We start from the raw sequence: 14,812 nt of genomic DNA, 5'->3' as shown, positions 1-14,812 counted from the left end.
TCAAGAGGCTTAAAGGTAGATGAACCTTCAAGATCACTCCAGGTGGAAATACTCCCAGTATAAGGGATTCCCAGCAGATATTGAGCCATTGGAGCCTTCTACATTTTCACCCTGCAGCTCTTGCTATAGTGGGTGTATCGGAGGCATGGAGAGGCCTGCCAATTGAGGTGGAGTGGAAAGCACTTCATGAGATCAAAGACAGCTGGTGTAGTCTGGAACAGCCACAAGCGATCTAAGTTGTGCAGAGAATAAGAAAGTTGTAACCAATTCCTTGATAATCTCTCCTTTCTCTGCTGCACCCAGTATAAAATGGATACAGAAGAGAATCTGGTCAATTGGCAGAGCTGGGATACAGGAATCATTGAGCTGAAGTTCCAATTTTGACACTCCTCTGGGGCCTGGGACATCTCCCTCTGGCTCAGTTTTCCATTTGTACAATGGGACAATAATGAAACCCCTACAAAGCCAAAAGGAGTTTTAGAGTGTGCAAATTAGTGCAGAATTTGGCCCTAACATGAGAAACATACTACATATAAATCATAGATTTTAAAGATATTTTGGCATTGCTGAGCTCAGCATTGTCACACCTAATTGATTTAGGAGCCTAACTCTCATTTACTGTAAATGGGATTTATGCTTCTAAATGCCTATATCCCTTTTGAAAATTAGATTTATGAGTTACAATACTGAGCATAGCAATTATTAAAAACTTTTAAAAATCTGGGCCAAAAGGGACCAGCTACAACTGTGGGAGAACAAGATAATTTAAATTAAAAATTCAGGAATGTAAGTAACAATTTACCTTAATATGGCCATGTCCGCACTGCACAGAGCAACATAGCAAGTGGCCCATAAACAGGTTAAATGATTTGCCCAATGACATAAAATAACTTTATGACATAGTTATGGCTAGAAGTCAAGAGTGGCTTCCGAGTCCTGTGTCCAATCTACTAGACCATGCTGCCTCCCTCAGTGTTTGATTTCTTAGGTGCTTTATGTGCAAAAAGGAAGGAAACACTCAGTTCTTTTCATTTTTAAGAACAGTTTATTTTAAAAAATTTACTTTACCTTTTTCTTATTTGAGCTTCTAGCCAGGGACATTTATCTTTTGAATGGTAGGGGGAAAGAGGCAGGGGAAGGTAAGATTTGTATCAGTTGTTGGAAACAGCTGTTTATTGTAATTTTAGCACTGTGTGTCAAGATATCTAGATGATGGACAAACTCTAACTGAAGGAAAAAAAAACCAAAGCATTAATTTTCCTGCAGAACTGTGAGTATTTCAATTACAGAAAAGCCACAGTAACTCTCTCTGTTTGTGCTACTTACAATTCGGGAGCCTCACTCCCCCCACTTCTTCATCTCCTTAGCACCCAAACTCTCAAGCTTTAACTACGAATACAATAACAATAATTACCCTGTCATTGGACACTATGACAACATGCTGATGAGATTGGGGAGGGAGAACTACTCCCCACCTATTTACATAATGCTGTAAATTGCGGCGCTTGAATGGACTTTGCTAAAAATCTTAGGACCTATTGAGCAAGTCCAGAAATTATTTGTTTACAAACATAACTATATATATTTTTTCATATGTAACTAAGAGACTTCCCCATGGATATCAAGTTAAAAATGTTTTTGTGCAGTTGTTTTTGTTCCTTCTAACTTAGACATAACAAAGTTGAACGGATTTTCTTATGCTTCCAACAATAGAACAATAACTTCCTGACTGAAAGCAAACAGGGACATTTTCAGTTCCAAAGGAGAACTTTTCACTGCTCTTGTGAGTATCAGATAATAGAACTTGACTGCCACATGGGCCTTTCTTCACCTGCAGCTGAGATCACTGCAACCTTATTGAGGATATTACAAGCAAAAGAGGTTTCCTAGAGGGCTCCGCTGTAACAGCACTGTTCCCTGAACTGCTCTCCAAATATGTCTGGGAGCACTGTCATCCTATTGAGGATATCAACAGGGAGAGATGCTTTAAACAAAGGACTGCTATGTGAACAAGCCTGTATTTTCTTTTTGATGCTTATAATTTTCAGTTGTTAGGCATTATATACAAATAAAGCTATCTTAACTATTTTGTCCTATTTAATGAAATGTAAAGATGTTCTATAATTTGTAGATTTAACATTTGCTATAGCTATCTATGAAAGCTATTTTTAAGGAAGGATCAAGGTTTCCTATTTTGTAATGTGACATTATTGGAGTCCCAGTGATTTTTTGTTTTTAATGTTTGTGCGTTGTGTAACTTCATCTGTGTTTTTTATATTTACTTTGTAATTGCAAGCGAGACTGGGTATCTTGGCAAAAATTGAGTCAGAGAAAATACAAGTCATCTGAGAAGATAAAGCAACAGAAGCAGCTTGGTCAATATATTAAATTGAAAATTAGCAGTGAAGATAAAGATTCCTCAGTGACTAATTTATTGTCAGAGGCTGCAGTCTGCACCATATGCAGATCTAGCCTTTGTACAGGTTTAGGCTCTGTGGTTTCTAGGAAAGTGGACATAAAATGAAGGACTTCACAACCAGCTTTTAAAAATGATGAATAAAAAAAACTAGCTGTTGTATTCCCAAGAATTAAAAAAACCTGGAAATACTAAAAGAACCACTGAAAAGGGACCAATTATCCTATTAAAGAACAGGACCAAATTAAGATGCATTTGAATAGCTCTAAAATATTAGCAGGCACATTAAGCTAATACTTCATTACCTCAGAGGTTGAGCCTCTGGAGAATATATCAAGTCTCCAACCACATGTTTTAGGATTAAAAGAAAGCAGAGGGTATGATCCTTCTGTTCCTTTACCTGAAGATTATTGGGGGAGCAGCTTAATCCACTATTAAGTATACAACATGCTTTTGAATGACTTCCTCTTCCTTGCACGCTTGTGAAGCAAAAAGGGCACAGGGAAGAAAAGGACACTTTCTGGTTGCTTTTAACATGTGGCAGATTGAAATAAACATTTATGTCTTAAAAAGATTATTTATCAAGAAACACTGAGTTATAATGTTTTCAGATAGTGAAAAAGAAACAAGTCATAAGCAGAACACATTTATAAAATAGGCACACACATTGCAATATGTTATCCTACAAGACTGAGATTCTTCTGGGACTAACCTATGTCATCTTGATTTTGATAAGGTTTGAAAAGTTTTTGTTTCAAAGCATCCTATATCAATTTTAGTTGAGGAAAAATCTTTGGAAGCAGTAACTGACCTTACTAAAAATCCTTATTTTCCTGATTCTTCAGCAGCAAAATCCTAGATATAAAATAAAGTTTGGACATATGTTTTTAATAAATGGAAAAATTTTCCCATTGGAATTATGCAACATGCCTTACTAACAGCACCATAATAGTTTATTTAACTATTAACAGATGAGCTATAAATTATTTTGTCTTTGTGATAGTTCTAATTTTGTTAGTATTATTACTAGTGACAGTGAAGAATACTATTTTATAGCATTTGTTTTTTTTAATTGATAAAATGAAGCGAGGAATACAAAAGTCACATATAACCTTAGCATTCATATACCATGCAACAATAAAAGGGATGATTTCAGACTCCACTAATCTATGACTCAGCAAGATTTGAGGCATTCCCCAAATCTTCAACCTACTACTTCTCTGCGCCTCTTCTTCTGCTGCCACACACACAGAGCTAGCAGTGTGTGCTCTGCACCACGGCTGAATCAGTCAAATATTGAAAGACTGAAAGAATAGCACTATGGATCTAAGATGCGTCCCCTTAGCCGTAGGCTACATTGTCTCCTGCTCATTAAGGTCCTGTTCCTACATGTGCTTAACTTTACACACATGAATTGTGCCACCAAGGTCAATGGGACTACTCACATATAAAGTTAAGTATGTGCATAATTGTTTTCAGGACTGGGGCCTACATTGCTAATGTTACTCACTGAAACCAGAGGTTCCAGATTGTAAGAATTAAATCCTATCTTAAATAATCTAAAAGTATTTAAAATATTTAATAAGCATCTAAATTTCTTTTGGATAACAATGCATCCACATTGCCTAAAAAGAAGGGAGCTCAGTGCCCTCTACACAAAACATATTCATAGCTTGGCCTGGAGATGTGACAGACAGAAGCACTTTGGATGTTTATCTGAAGTGAATTTGTATTGTTACTACTGTGTTTATTGCAGTAGCGCCTACAGACCAACCAAGATGGGGACTGTGACGATGTATCCCATAATGCTTTATGGGAATATGACATAACTGGAGTATGTTTTATGCTACATGTGCCGTGTAACTTATCTCTGTAAAGGTAATGGTCTACTGAATCTATTCATCTTATTTGTACACATACATCATTTTTGTACTTGAAGTTGTGAATATTGACTGTATACTTGCTTGATTTCTAAGTAAGCTTTGTAAGGCATTTGGTCAGCTTCTTTAGAAAGGAATTTACAACATTAAGAGAAGGGGTGGGGAAGAGGCGTGGCCTCAGGGCAGGGGTGGGGCAAGGAGGATTGGGTTTCTGTAATTACTGTTATTTCTACATTTTCTTTGAGGTAGATCCTCAGTTGCACATAAATTCAAAAAGTGATCTTGTGCTTTAAAAGGTTGGAGACTACTGACCTAGACCATCTCTGCAAGGCGTTTGTCTAATCTGTTCTTAAAAACCTCTAATGACAGGGACTTCACAACCTCCCTTGGAAGCCTAGTGCAGTACTTAGTTGTCCCGATAGTTGGAAAATTTTCCCCAATATCTAACCTAAATTTTCCTTGCTGCTGATAAAGCTGATTACTTCTTGTCCTACCTTCAGTGCTCATGGAGAACAACTTATCACCATCCTTTCTATAATAACTTTTACATATCTGAAGACTTGTTTTCAGGTCCTCCATCTTTTTTCTCAAGACTAAACATGCCCAGTTTCTTTAATTATTCCCCATAGGTCAGGTTTTCTAAACTTTTTTTCATTTTTGTTGCTGTCCTCTGGACTCTCTCCAATTTGTCCACATCTTTCTTAGAGTGTGGCACTCAAAACTGGACACAGTACTCCAGCTGTGGCCTCACCTTTATGCAGTGGAACAATTATTTCTCATGCCTTGCATATGACACTCATGTTAATATACCCCAGAAAGATATTAGCCTTTTTCGCAACTGCATCACATTGTTGACTTATATTCAATTTATGATCCATTATAACCCCCAGATCCTTTCTCCAATACTATTGCATAGCCACTTATTCCCTGTCTTGCCTTTGTGCATTTCATTTTCCTTCCTATGTGGAGTACTTTGCATTTTATTTTGTTCATTTCAGACCAATTCCTCAATTTATCAAGGTCACTTTAAATTCTAAAAGTGTCCTCCAAAGTGCTTTCAACTGCCTTCCCAGCTTGGTGTCATCCACAAATTTTATATGCACACTCTCTGCTCCATTATTCAAATCATTAATAAAAATAGTGATTAGTGTCAGACCCAGGCCTGACCCCTGTGGGACTTCCAAGAGAAACATCCTCTCAGTTTGACAATGAACCACTGATAACTACTCTGAGTATGGTTTTACAACCAGTTGTGCACCCATCTTACAATGCTTTAAGGCCACATGTCCCTAGTTTGCTTGGAAGAATGTCATGTGGGATGGTGTCAAAAACCTTATTAAGATCAAGATATCACAACTACTGCTTCCCTCCATCCATTAGGCCAGTAACCCTGTCAAAGCAAGAAATTAGGTTGGTCGGGCATGATCTGTTTCTGAAAAATAAGTGTTGGCTGTTACTTATCACTCTGTTATCCTCTAGGTGCCTACAAATAGGTTATTAAATAATTTTTCCAGGTATCGAAGTTAGGATGACTGGTCTATAATTCCTCAGGTCTTTTTTGTTCCCCTTTTTAAAGATAGGTATTATGTTTGCCCTTCTCCAGACATCTGGGACTCACCCATCCTCCATGAATTCTCAAAGATAATTGCTAATGATTAAGTCTACGATGAAGTAATGGAAGTCATGGAATCCATGAATTCCATTGACCTCTGTGACATTTCTGCCCAGGGGCTGGAGCTCCCAGCCCACCCTGCCCTCACAGTTCCCAACCTAGTGCGGGGACCATGCAACTACCCAGCCGTGGCAGGTGGACCCTGCAGCTGCTCAGCTATGGCAGGCAGCTGGGGGGACCCAGCAAAGCTACACAGCCGCGGTGGGCGGCTGGACCCCAGCAGCTGCCCAGCTATGGTGGGCAGCTGGTGGGACCTGGCGTAGTTGCCCAGCCCTGGAGGGCGGGAGGGGGGACCCCGTACAGCTGCCCAGCCATGGCGGATGGCCGATGGGACTCCCTACAGCTGTCCAGCTGCAGCTAGCAGGCCCTGCAACTACCAGCTGCCCAGGGTGACGGGACCCCGCAGTAGCCCAGCCCCAGGATATGGAGACCCCGGAGCTCCCAGGCAGTGCAGCAGTGAGGAACCCGGGAGCCCCAGCAGCAGTGGGTGCTGAACCCACCTACTCCTTTTGTCAGGGATATTTTCAATGAAAGTCAGGGATAGGTCAGGGGCTGCCATGAATTTTTGTTTATTGCCCGTGACCTGTCCAGGACTTTTACTAAAACTATCAATGACAAAAACTTAGCCTTACTAATGATTCTGACAGGTATCGGGGGTAGCCGTGTTAGTCTGTATCCACAAAAATAATGTTTTAATGATTCTGAGATTGCTTCAGCTAGTTCCTTAAGTACACTGGGATGAATTTCATCAGACCCCGTCAACTTGAATTAATCTAAATTATCTAAATATTATTTTACCTGTTCTTTCCCTATTCTGGCTAGTGTTCCTTCCCCCTTGTTGTTATATTAATTGTATTAAGCATCTAGTCACAATTAACCTTTTTTGTGAAGACTGATGCAAAATGGTCTTAAATACCTCAGCCTTCTTGTTGTCAACTGTTATCTGCTCCCCTTCTCCACTAGGCAGTTTACTAACACTTTCCTTCTCTCTCTCTTACTCCAAATGTATTTATAGAACCTCTTCTTATTGCCTCTTATGTCCCTTTCTACATGTAACTCATTTTATGCCTTAGCCTTTCTGATTTTGTCCCTACATGCTTTGAGAAACTGTCAGCTTGACTTAATTCCTTTTTCCCTTAGATATTCTTCCCCTGTACCCTACCTACCAATTCTCTGATTCTCTGAGTTTGTTAAAGTCTGCTTTTTTTGAAGTCCATTGTCCTTATTCTGGTACTCACTCCTTTCTTTCCTTAGAATCACGAAATCTACCATTTCATGATCACGTTCACACAAATTGCCTTCAACCTTCAGATTCGCAACCAATTCCTTCCTGTTAGTCACCTCCTCCTCCTGATTTGGTGGTCTCCTGTAGAGCCCTACCATGATGTCACTCTTGATTTTTTCCCTTTTATCTCCACTCAGAAACTTTCAGCTGGTCTGTCTCTCACCTTCTTCTGAAATTCAGAACAAGTGAATACATTCTTGGTGTATTATACAACACCTCCTCCCTTTTTTCCCTGCCTGTCCTTCCTGAACAAACTATAGCCCTCTATACCAGTGTTTTTCAGCCTGTGGTCCGTGGACCCCTGGGCGTCCACAGACTATGTCTAAGGGGTCCACAAAAGGATGTTGTTACCATAGAACAGTGTTTTTCAACCTGTGATTTGTGGACTCCTGGGGGTCTGCAGACTATGTCTAAGATTTCCAAAGCAGTCCACATCTCCATTTGAAATGTTTACAAATGAAAAAAAAAAGGTTGAAAACCATGGCTCTATACCAACATTCCAGTCATAAGATGTATCTCACCATGTCTCAATGATGTCAATTAAGTAATAATTTAGGTTATGTACTAAGACCTTCAGCTCTTCCTGTTTGTTCCCTCTACTCCTTGCTTTTGTGTTTAGACATCAAAGATGTTGAGCAAATCCTCCCCCGCCCTCCTTGTTGCTCCTATGACTCTATTGTATTTTACCATTTCCCCTCCAACTTCCAACACTCTGTCAAGGTCACCTTTTTAAAATCCTTCCTGTGGCTTTTTGTCACCTACCCCCTTTAAACCTAATTTAAAGTCCTCCCTCCTCACTAGCTTGGTGAGTCGGTGTCCAAAGATGCTCTTCCTCTTCCAGGTCAGGTGGATGCCATCTCTACTTCCTTCATGGAACAGCACTGCATGGTCAAGGAAGCCAAACCCCTCCTTTTGACACCATCTGCGCAACCATGTATTCATCTCCAGGATGTGTCTCTCCCTGCCTAGGCCGTTACTCTCAACTGGGAGGATGGATGAAAACAGTACCTGCACTGCTGACTCCTTCACCTTTCCTCCCAGTCAAAACTTTACAAAAGTGTAGGTAGGACACAATACTGACTGATCTGGGCTGTTATTTCCCTGTTAGCAGGCATACAAAATGGAGTGTCAGTTTCCTTACTGCAACATGGACAGTGAGACAAGTGTTTAGAGCTTAGTAAATCAATCAATACTTAATAAAAACCTCTGTGGTGAATTTCCTTCCTCTTGTTTCAAAGACTTTTAAAGAAGGCAATGGGATGGAGGTTCCCTCAGCCTGTCAACTAACCACCTGTACACACACTGCTACTTTAGGCTTTCTGATTAGCACTGGAGACCATCCCAGTATTTCTGGCGTAATTCTTGGGACAGATTTTAATCAGATTCTATGTGGTGCTATGTGATGATATTGTAATAGAATATCATTATATCTTTTCCTCCCTTGTGCTATCTTGAGGTTTATATTGTGATGTGTTGGCATGTCTTGATTAAGCTAATGTAGTTGTGCTACATAACATTATAAGGGAGGAGTATGATCCATTGGACAAACTTCTAAAAGTTGCAATGCTAGTAGCTGTAGACACATTCACTCTTATGTAATGGTAAATTCTGTTGATTGCGGTATAATGTTGCTGAAGGTGCATTCAATGGTACTATGGTCATGAATATGGGATGCTTCAAATTGCAGTCTCATGACTTTAATAGTGATGGTAAGACTGAGTTTCTGAGAAGCCCTTAGCTCTGTGGCAGGCTAACCATATATATTAACTTTTCAAAAAAGGAAAAGAATTGTGATCTACCATATTCAAAGGGGGTTTGAGTCTTGAGAAGAATGAATTATCTTTGTTCAAACTTGGAACATTTTTCAGATTTTTGGTGCTGCTAAAAACTTCCAAATTATATTTAATCAATAGATTGAAAAATTTTGTATGCTATGATCTGTAACTGTCATAAACAGATAGCTAAGGGTTAATGTCTCTTTCACCTATAAAAAGGGTTAACAAACAGTGAACTGAAACACCTGACCAGAGGACCAATCAGGAGACAAAATACTTTCAAAACTGGGTGGAGGGAAGTTTGGGTGTGAGTTCTTTGTCTTGGTTTGGTGACCCTCTCGGCTCCGAGAGTGATCTCTCTATCTCCAGGCTTTCTAATCTTCTGTTTCCAAGTTGTAAGTGCAAGGATAGTAAGACAATAGGTTTATATTGTTTTTTTGTATTTACATGTGTGTAGTTGCTGGAATGTGTTAAATTGTATTCTATTTGGATAAGGCTGTTTATTCATTTTTTCTTTTAAGCAATTGACCCTGTATATTGTCACCTTGATACAGAGACCAATTTTATGTCTTTCTTTCTTTTTATATAAAGCTTTCTTTTTAAGACCTGTGGATTTTTTTTTAGTGGGGGCTCAAGGGGATTGAGTCTGCAGCTCACCAGGGAATTGGTGGGAGGAAGAAGACAGGGGGGAAGAGAGAATCTCTTTGTGTTAGATTTACTAAGCCTGAATTTGCATAACCTCTGGGTGAGGGGAGAGAAATATTTGATCTCTCAGTACTTGTGTTTCAAGGACTTGAAGCAGGGAATATCCTAGAGTACCCAGGGTGGGGAAATCTGGGAGGAGGTAAAGAGGGGGAAGGGAAGTGGGTTATTTCCCTTTATGGTGAGACTCAGGGCATCTGAGTCTTGGGGTTCCCCAGGGAAGGTTTTGGGGAGACCAGAGTGAGCCAGACACTGGAATTCTGGCTAGTGGCAGCGATATCAGATCCAAGCTGGTAATTAAGTTTGGAGGTTTCATGCTAGCTTCTCATGTTCTGAACTCTAAGGTTCAGATCTGAGTAGGAGAGTTATGACAGTAACTAATTAAAAAAAAAAAGTCACAACATTCCCCTTTTCCTCCCTCTTCCTAATCTCCTTGTATGCCTCCATGTATCTCTTCTTGTTTCTTTCTATGCCCATTTCCCTCAGCGAATTTTCCTATATATTTTTCATCCTATTGGAATGTTTCATTTGATATATTTTCTCTAAAATCCTCCATTTTATTCAAGTTTTTCTTTTCTAGTTTATCCCTTTCCAATGGATCTTTTCTTGCATTCAGTATTGTCCTTCTCTCTTTCTTTGTGCCAACCTCTACCACTATTTTTTTTCTTCCATTTCTACACCCATAGTCCTCCTCTTTCTGTTTCTCTGAGAATGCAAGTCAAAAAACAGACCCTGTCACAGTCCAAATGCAGGTGAAGATTGCACTTAGGAGGGTTAATGGGTTACAGAGTAAAGTGATTTCATAGACTTGGGTGCGTCACTACCATTGCTCACCCTTTATTCTATCTGTGTGAGGGTGGAGTCCAGAATACTGGAAATGTAGGGGTTTGGGAAAGTGCTGAGCTAGAGAAGTGACAAAGAGAGTCTGGGGCAGAGGCAATGCCGGAGCTTGAAATAGTGGTGAAACAGAGTGACAGAGATTAGGGCTAATGCCAATGGCACAACTGAAGTTCAAGGCAGTGCTGAGCTATTGCAGAGGCTGTGACTCACAAGTAGGGATGCCAACTTTCCAATTTCTTAAAACCGGACGCAACACCCTCCCATCCCATTGTTCGATCCAAACCCTGCCGGCTGCTGTCTTCCCCCCTCTCTCAGGGCTCACCTGTAGGGTTGCCAACTTTCTACTCGCAAAAAAATGAACACCCTTGCCATGACCTCCTCTGAGGGCCCCCCCCCCCGCTCACTCTGTCCGCCATCCCTCCGTTGCTCTCTCCCCCACTCTCACTAACTCGCTCATTTTCACTGGGCTTGGACTGGGGGTTGGTGTGCAGGCAGGTGAGGGTTCTGGCTGAGGGATTTGGAGTGTGGGAGGGGGCTCTGGGCTGGGGCAGAGCTTGGGGTGTGTGGGGGATGTGAGGGCTCTGGCTGGGGCTGTGGGTTCTGGGGTGAGGCTTGGGATGAGGGTTTTGGGGTGCAGGAGGGGGCTCCAGGCTGGGGCTGAGGGATTCAGAAGGCAGGAGAGGTATCATGGCTGGGGCAGGGCATTGGGATGAGGGAGGGGGTGCAGGCTTCGGGTAGCTCTTAGCTCAAGTAGCTCCTGGAAGCAGTGGCATGTCCCCACTCTGGCAACTATTCGGCGGTGCAGCCAGGCGGCTCTGTGTGCTGCCTTGTCCACAATTCCTGGCCAATCGGAGTTGCGGAGGGGCACTTAGGGCCAGGGCAGCACGCAGAGCCTTCCTGGCTGCCCCTAAGCCTAGGAGCCAGGGGGAGGGATGTGCCGCTGCTTCCAGGAGCCGTGCAGAACCACGGCACGCAGGGAGCCTGCCTTCACCCTGCTGTGCCGCTGACTGGACTTTTAAGGGCCCAGTCAGCATTGCTGACCAGAGCTGCCAGGGTCCCCTTTCCACCAGGCATTCCAGTTGAAAACCAGGGAGTGGTCGTCTTTGGTGTGGTGATACTATGAATGGGGGGGAAGTGCAAAGCTGCCAGCTCTCAATATTATCCCAAGGACCATGGTGATTTTATGCTTCACAGCTTCCCAGTCTGACGATTTGACAAACCTTGTAAACTTTTGCTCTTAATCAAAATGGCTGCCATCTCCTATTACCTTTTAGTAGGACAATAGTACAAACCGAAAGTCTCCGCCTTCAGTTAAAAGGACAGCCGTTTCCATGCAGCTTTGCGGAATGAAGCGAGGCTGCGTGTAGTAACGAGTGCTGCCATCTCCTCTTGTTCCTGGGGACGGAAGCCAAGCTGCCTGCAGGGAACACTGCCACCCTCTGGGCTTCTGGTTAGGAATCTAGACGGTAGGGCTGCTGATAAACTAAACAAACGTTGTGAAATTTGTTTTTGGACAGTTTTGAATTTCAAAAATATTTGCCCAGCTCTGTTGGACAGGAAGAGACTGAGGAGATGTAATGTGCTAAAGAAGCAGAGTCAATATGAGGGGCAGGAGCTGGGAAGAGGAAAGGGAAAATATGAGGAGCAAGTAAATGTGGAGTAGGAAGAGGACGTGTAAGTGGGGCTGGGGAGTAGATGGGACGGGAAGGCGGGTTGAGGTAAGGGGGGGAGGGATGAAGAAGGGCAGAGAGTGAGAGAACTTTCCTACACTGCAGGCCATGGAGGCCCACATTGATGTTGTTTTAAGATTGAATTTTGAACCTGAAATAAGTCACCCCCCTCCAAGGGCTTTGGATGTCTTGACCCTAACGACTCAGGGCGGAGAAAGTGGGTTTGTTTTTAATTCCGTGGTTTCTGAGGCTGTTATAAGAGCGTGGTGTTCGAGTCATGACTTTTGAACCCTAGGGACAGCAGCACTCGGGGTGCTGGGCCCCAGCACGATTATGCCTTTTTCGGTGGGGAGACAGGAAGCAGAGTAAATTTGGGACGGTTCCCGTTGAGCGTTCATCACACGTGCCCTGGGGTGAGAGGAAGAGGCGTTTGGAGTCATCTCTTGGAGCAGTAACGCAGGGGGCTAGAGGGGGTCGATCGGAAACCCCACCCCACCCCCGATTGTGGTAACGGGCTAAGGGGGCGGGTCGGCGCTGGGGACTCTCCGCCTCTCCCGAGTGGCTCGGGGCTCCCAGATGTGACGAGGGGACAGGGCCCAGAAGAGAGACAGCGGAGGAAGCGGCCTCTCCTGCCCGTTCTCGCGAGAGCCGGAGAAGGGGTGGGGCGTCAGCGGGGCTATGACTGGCGACTCGGAGTTGTCGCCATTGTGAATTGTGCAGGCGGAGGCGGCTGGGCCGCCCGCAGCGGGGGGATCTCGGACGGGACCGGACCAGAGGAGACGCGACGCAGGCTCGGGTGAGTAGGGACAGGCGTGGCTCGGGGCGGGGGGACCCTGACGGAGGTTGAGGCCCACAATATCCATCTTGTCTCTGGGCTGTGGCGGCAGCAGCCTACCCGCCGCTACAGTCTAAGGAGCAGGCCCAGCCGGGCCGCAGAGCGGCCGGGTCTCTACCTGGCCTGGCGAGACTCCGTCCCCCGCTCTCCCGCCCACCTGCCAGGCTTGGGGTGCGGTACGAGCCACCGGCACCCGCCGCCACCTGCTGTGACTCTTCCACCCCCTCTGTCCCCAGCTCATCCGGTATGGATCAGCCCTGCCCGTGCCACCCTCCGAACCGCTTCGTCCTAGGGCCGGCCTCAGCCTGTGCCCCCAACCCCAGACCAGCAGCCCTGCTCGGGACTGCTGAGCAGCGCACACTCCCGGCCTGACACCTCCCCTTTCCCTCCACTGGGCCTAGGGAGTTGCCCTGTTCCGTCTCCTGTCAGGGCTGGGGGAGTAGCCCCACCTTCCTGAGTGAGTCTGGGGACGAAACTTGACCCTGATGGACTGAGTAGTCTGGGAGGGCTCAGAGTTAATCAATCGTATATCTATGCAGAAGTCCCAGTTATCCCTTCTACCCATTACCACCACTAAGACAGAAGACTTGGGGAGGTGGGAATCACTATTGAAGGGGTATTGATCATTACCTTGTTGTAGGTTCCACCATGCCAGAACTAGTCACTGAAGGGAACTTTAGGAAGGGTCGGGGGATAGCTCAGTGGTTTGAGCATTGGCCTGCTAAATCCAGGGTTGTGAGCTCAATCCTTGAGGGGGCTATTTAGGGATCAAGGGCAAAAATCTGTCTGGGGCTTGGTCCTGCTTTGAGCAGGGGATTGAACTACATGACCTCCTGAGGTCCCTTCGAATCCTGATAGACTATGTGCTAGAGGAAAGGGAACAAACTGTCCCTAAGAGACACTTCTTCCTCCCTTCTCTCCCACTCCCCAAACTCCTGAGGCATAGGCCTTCCTAAAAGGCAGGGATGCTGGTTCTATGCACCCCCTCCACCTGAATGGCAGAAGGGGCATAAGCACACTTCTATTGTGTAGTGCTGCATTGGTCCACTGAGGCCCTTTCAGAACTGGTGTAAGTTAAGATGACTACTCAAGCCTTCCCTATCTGCAGAATGGTTGAATTGGCCTCTGTCAGCTCTAAGAGACTGGTAAATGCATTGTCTTCCCCCACCCAGCCTGATTCTCTTCTGTTTAAAAACAGCACCTGATTTTAGCACCCTGGGGTGAACCAGCATCAACTCTGATCCTTTGAAGTACTGAAAAGTCCAGGTGTTCAAAAGCTATTAGTAAGGTCCTCCCAAAATCCCAGTAGCTTTAGAAATTTCTTTGCCTTCTGTTTTTAAAGCTTTAGGGTATGCTTGGATCAGGATTTTTTTTCTAGCTGTCACAGTTAGAGAAGAGTTACTTGAATTTTCTATTACTTAAAATCTGAGGTGGTCCCCCTTATCACATGCCTCCAAGCTAAAATTGCAGGACCCATAAGCATCACTTTTCTTGATCCCCAACCCGCACTTCTCCCTGTGGTGGATCAGAAAGATTTCAGCTTGGCATTCCATGAACAGTGTTCATTTTCCTCCTTCCCTTCCCAGAGCTGATGACTCTGGAGAGGCTCCATGTCAGTGCCAGCCCCTATCATCTCTATCTCTTCTCTGTGATGAACTGGTAGACTCTTAAGCCTGGTTCTCCTTTTTTACTGTACTTAGCGACACTGATGGATTGTGAGAAGGGTAAGACAGGGGC

The 14,812-nt window shown here is 44.0% G+C and overlaps 1 protein-coding gene across 9 annotated transcripts in view; it reads left to right on the top strand.

The window, feature by feature from the left end:
* Positions 1 to 12,753: 12,753 nt before the first annotated feature.
* The window catches only part of MARCHF7 (membrane associated ring-CH-type finger 7), a 36,704-nt gene continuing 34,645 nt past the window's right edge, over positions 12,754 to 14,812 (top strand). For 3 of the 9 annotated variants that reach the window (XM_050969229.1, XM_050969225.1, XM_050969228.1), the window contains exon 1: positions 13,192 to 14,220. The gene's annotated coding sequence lies outside the window, so the exon portion shown is untranslated. Of the gene's footprint in view, positions 13,037 to 13,190; positions 14,221 to 14,812 lie in introns of those variants that run through there. The other 6 variants (XR_007776473.1, XR_007776472.1, XM_050969226.1 and 3 more) reach the window with 5 other exon arrangements.

Source organism: Gopherus flavomarginatus, chromosome 10 (genome assembly GCF_025201925.1).
Source record: "Gopherus flavomarginatus isolate rGopFla2 chromosome 10, rGopFla2.mat.asm, whole genome shotgun sequence".
NCBI lineage: Eukaryota > Metazoa > Chordata > Testudines > Testudinidae > Gopherus > Gopherus flavomarginatus.
The sequence above is the reverse complement of the archived record's forward strand: the minus strand, read 5'-3'. Positions and strand labels throughout refer to the sequence as shown.